This window comes from Tupaia chinensis, unplaced genomic scaffold, assembly GCF_000334495.1.
Source record: "Tupaia chinensis unplaced genomic scaffold, TupChi_1.0 Scaffold000513_1, whole genome shotgun sequence".
NCBI lineage: Eukaryota > Metazoa > Chordata > Mammalia > Scandentia > Tupaiidae > Tupaia > Tupaia belangeri.
In genome coordinates this window covers 2,188,191-2,193,789 of record NW_006160026.1, presented here as the reverse complement: position 1 = coordinate 2,193,789, position 5,599 = coordinate 2,188,191, and positions in this window count along the sequence as shown.

The window sequence follows — 5,599 nt, the reverse complement described above, 5'->3', positions numbered from 1 at the left end:
CATTTGTTCATTTATTCATGTATTCTTTCACCTATACTGTCAGCTAATTTTATTAAATTTTAATATTTGTTGAATATTTATTTACTATGACCAAGGCATAATACAATTATAAGTAAGATAGACAATTAAACACGACTATACAGTATCAAGGGTGGAAAGGTGGGCAGTAGATACTCCATCTCCTAGAAGTTCAGTCTAGCTAGGAAAATCACCAATTAGGCCTTACAGTATAGTAAACACTGTCAAAGGAAGTGTGAAAGCTATGTGAGCTCAGTTCAGGGAGAGGTGGGCATATTTGGGACAAAAATAAAGTGGATGAGAATATAGACTTTCATGACTATGTTAGACATCAGAAGTCTGCAAGGATATCATGTGTAGTGTGTCCTGCACAACCTCAGGAGGCACCATTCAAAGAAACTAGAATATAATTGGCAATACCTAGAATTGTGCAACGCACAACCTCAAATCCATACTTCCAGGCCCTACCAGAGACTTTACAGGTATTGATTCAGACTAATAATTATTTTCTATTGAATTATCAGTGGGGGAGGTGATAACCAGAAATGTAATCTCTTCAGAGATAAGGGCCTCTAAGAAAGAGTTCTGGTCCAGTGGTGCAGATGGCAAAGGGAGTAATTATGCTTGAACTGATAATTGCTATCATGAAGGTAAGCAGATGGTTCCATGTGGGAATAAATTCAGTTTTATGGGGATTGAGGCTTACATATATTTGGGGCATTACTTAAGAGAAAAAAAGAAAGGAACCAGCTGGTGGTGTAGCTGCTAAGGTGGTTGGATTCTGTATGTACAGAGTTCTAGTCCCAGATCTAATGACTTGAAAACACACTAGGTACATGTGCGTGCATACCCAAAATTTAGAAGGGAGGGAGAAGTGGAGGATAAGGGATTGCAGCATGGCCCATGCCCCATGAGGACTGCTTTCTCACTTTCCCTCTGTCTGTTTCTCTCTGGGAAGCACATGCATTTGGTGATAAAATTTAAATAAGAAAAAGAGAAAGAACCATGAAAAATAAAATATTATTCATGAAATTGAATATTTACTTGAAATGGAAAGATATATTACAACACATTGCAAACTAGTAAGTCAATCAGAGTGGGACCAGCAGATGATGTAATGGTTATGTTGCTGGACTCGCACATAGTCTAGCATGGTTTAAGTCCCAGACTTAAACCATGGCTTAAAACTCTGGCTTAAAACTCTGGGTGTGCATACCCAAAATCCCAAGAGGAGAATGGAGGAGAAGGGATTTCTGCGTAGCCATCCCCCCGGGGGTTGATTTCTCATTTTCTGTCTCTGTCTCTCTGCTCTCTGGCAAGCACATGCCCCCTATAGCAAAAATCTGTCTCTTAAAATAACCCCAAAACAATGAAAAGTCAATCAGAGCATGCGGTGTTGAGACTTGGCCACATTTTAAGCTTTCATCATTCCAGCCAATGCCTCAGATTTCTACTGCTAGCATCTCTCTTCCAATGCTAGGGAGGTAACAGGATCGAAGTGTGGGGGAGTTAATAGTTCAGAGAACCAGTCCCCTTAGATGGTGGAAGATGAATATATTATTGGAGGATGAACAACTTGTGGCATGGAAAAATTGTAAAATGTTTCTGACACTGACTCAAGTCCCCACTGGGACCAAGCCCCAGTTGTCTACCGCAGCAACTGGCCTAATGACATACCCTAATCAGCCCTTCCCAACTCTCTCTCTCACTCCTTTCTCCCCTGCTGGTACTTCCCAGGAAGAGACTGGATACTTTTCTTTATTTATTTTTTAAATATTCATTTATTTTAAGTTTACCTCCCCCCCCCCACCACACACACACAGAAAGAAGAGGGGAATGAAAAAGCAAACTGCCAGACCTAGGACTCAAAACATGGTTGGCCATGTGAGAGTCCAGCACATCAACCATCACACCACCTGCTGGCCTCATGGATCCAGTGTATATTTTATTTTTATTTAAAATTACTAATAGTTTAGAAGAGTTTCATTTCCATAGACAGTTATTAAGTCTTGCAAATTTGGGGGATTTTTTTTAACTAATTTTTTTTCTTTGATACAAGAACAACCAGATTTCAGAGCATTTCTTACATACTGGCTGATTTTACATGTTCTTTTATCAGTTTTCTTTGCTGCTTTAGAAAGTTACTATAAACTTTGCGTATTGGTCTTTTTTTCTTTTTGCATTGCTCACAGAAATACCTGAGTCTGGATGATTTATAAAGAAAATAGAGGTTAGGGACCAGCAGTTGGTGTAATGGCTATGTCACTGTACTCCCATGTAGTCAACTGTGGTTTGAGTCCTGGACTCGGTGGCTTAAACTCACACTGGGCATGTGTGTGTGCATGCCCAAGAGCTCAAGAGGAGAATCGAGGAGAAGGGATTGCAGTGTGGCCATCCCCCGTGGGGGGGTGATTTCTGGCTTTCTGTCTCTCTGTCTCTCTCTCTGTCTTTTGGTGAGTGCACGAGCCCTCTAGCAAAAAGCTCTCCAAAAAAAAAAAAAAAAAGATTTAAAAAAAAAGAAAAGAAAATAGAGGTTTATTTGCAAACTCATAATTCTAGGGCCTAGAAAGTCCAAAGGAATCACAAAATGAGGTCAAGCAGAGCATATTCTGTATCCATGAGATTTCTCTTTTGTTTTGGTCTCATTTCTTTTGCTTATAAACCCACAGAGCTCAATCCCAGGGGAACCACTTTCATGACCTGATCATACCCAGAGGACCCACCCTGAAACACCATGAAGGGATTAAGTTTTCACTTAATACCTTCACAGTATAATCAAATCAACACAGGAACTTTTTAGGGACACTCAATCACTGCCCACTATAACTAAATCCCATAACATGAATCTTTGGGGAGAAAAGCCATTATCCACACCTGACAGTGCTATTGGTCAGACGGTCAACACAGCTATTATTGGAGGAAAAATCAAGGTTTCATTAGGGCTACATTCCTTCTGGAAGTTCTAGAGGAGAATCTATTTCCTTGCCTTTCCCATCTTCTAGAGAATACTTACATTCCTTGGGTTATGGTCCCTTCCTTTGTCTTAAAGCTCACAATGTTCTTCAGCCATATTTCCTTCTGACTCACTCTTTTACCTCTTCCTCCTCCTCCTCTTCTTCTTCTCCTTTTGTTTTTGAATAGCCAGAGGGTGTGAGTACTTGCTAGAGAGAAAGAGAGAGAGAGACAGAGAGAGAGACAGAGAGAAGTTCAGGGAAAACACTTGATGGACCCAGTATGTTTTTCAAGTCACTGGGGCTGGGACTCAAATTGTGGTCAATCATATGGGATCCTGTACAGAGCAGCCAAATCTGAGCAGCACAATGGTGACCTTTATAGACACATACAGAAACACGATTCTTTGGGCTGTTTCTGCAAGGCTTGCAGAAGGCCATTAACAAATGAATATACATCTGCCTCTGTGTTGAAAACTGCAAGGCAGTATTGGTTAAAGGAAGTCATATGTTAATAAGAAAATGTCTGAGAAAATAAAAGTCACATAGGACTACATGGCATCCGAGGTTTTCATATCTTCAGCTGATTAACATCTGCAAACAATTGGCTTTGTATTCTGCTTCTCTTTCCCCCCTTTCTGCCCTTTAAAAGAATAAACCTGGGAATGGCTTGAGCCTGCAGCTGCTTCCATTGGGGGAGTCAGAACTACCCGACCCCAACTTTTCCCTTCTTGTTTATCTTTGTGTGTTTATTATTTTTTTTAATTAATTTTTTTGAGAGGTTTTTTCGCTATAGGGTGCGTGCACTCGCCAGACAGACATAGAGACAGAAAGCAAGAAATCACCCCCCAGGGGGGATGGTCATGCCGCAATCCCTTCTCTTCCATTCTCCTCTCGGGATCTTGGGCACGCACGCACACGCGCCTGGCGTGAGTTTTAAGCCACCGGGTCCTGGACGCGCACCGTGGTCGACTACGTGGGAGTCCAGCGACATAGCCATTACGCTAACTGCTGGTTCTCTGTGTGTTTATTTTTATGTTTATTCCCTAATCCATAATCACTCCCACGTGTTTAGCCATGTAGGTCACTACAGGGATCCTGTTCCTTTAGTCACTAGGCAACAAGGCTAGGCCCAGTAATGTAACTTTTTATACTCTTGAATTTTATTCTCTAAATGTTATAGTATGGTTGGCCATGTGGGACCTAGGGTTACAGCCTGGCCTCCCCCATTCCATTTTTAAGAATTTGTGTGATTAGATTGGTTTGGGCTCATCTAGATTACCCAGGATAATCTCCCATCTCAAGGTAAAATCCTTTATCATATATGCAAAGACCTATTTGCTTTGGGGGTACACATCCATAGCTTCCAGGGTTTAAACAGTAGGCATCTTTTTAGTAGAGTCATTAATTTTGCCTACTATTTTCACTGATGACACTTAATAACAGGTTTATCCTTGATGTGTTACTTTGTGATATATTATAAATTCATTGTTACCTTTGTCAATATCTGTTGAATCAGCAAGAAACTTAAATATTTTTCTAACGTGGTAATAGGATTCACCCTTCTTTAATTAGATCACCAAACTGTTTGAGAGACTATTCATTACTCCTTGAGGTCAGGATAATTTTTATGTTTTCATTACTCTTTCATATAGCTTTTATTTCATATTCAATTTTTATCTGAATGTTTGCTCCATTATTTAATACATACATTTAAAGATGACAAAAGGTACCTTTATACATATTTCCATCAGAAGTCTGTCATTTTTAACTTATTTAATGGATATAAATGGACTCTGTTTTGCACATAAAGTGGCACATTCCTAACTTACCATCCTCAGAGCTGCCTTGCAAATGCTGACAGTTACAGCAATGTTGTTAAAAGGAAGGGTTTCCTAAATGATTGCTGTTAACATATCTTAGTTTTGTCAGTCTGGGAAAATGTATGGCTATTTAGATATGCTGTTGTGCTCTTGTCTGAGGTCCAGAAGGAATCTAAAGCTTAAACCTCATTAGCTTAATGTAATCGTGCCTCAGATGTTGTGGAGTTAAATGGAAGGAAGGCAATACAGACTTGAAGGGTCCATAAAGAGTTCCCAGAGGAAGCCTATGCTTAAATGAGTCTTGAGGGGCAAATGGAGTTTAAACAATCAAGAAGAAAGGAAAGAATCTCCAGGCAGAAGCCATGGTTTGCTAAAGGATAGATGTGTGAGAAGAGCTGTTCGGTGTGGTGAAGGCAAAGGAGAAAGGGAGAAGAGATTTGGCCAATAAGAGCTATGAGGAAAAGCATGGCTTTATTCCAAGGGCAGGGGAGTCCCTCCGAAGAGTCATAGAAAGAAATCACAGAGAGTTGTACCCATGTTTTATAATAATTAAGATCCTGCCTTAAGAAAATCAGATGGGGGAACAGGAGTGACTGTTTCAATCTCTTTTGATTTTTCTTCCAAAGCTAATTTATAACCATGATCCCTATAGACCAAGGCTGTCCACTAGAACTTCCTGTGATGATGGTGAGATTCCACATCTGTATTGTACAATGGGGCAGCAGCAACTCCATGTGGCTACTGAGCATTTAAAATGTGCCAGTGTGAACATGGGACTGCATTTTCAATTTTATTTAATTTCTTCCC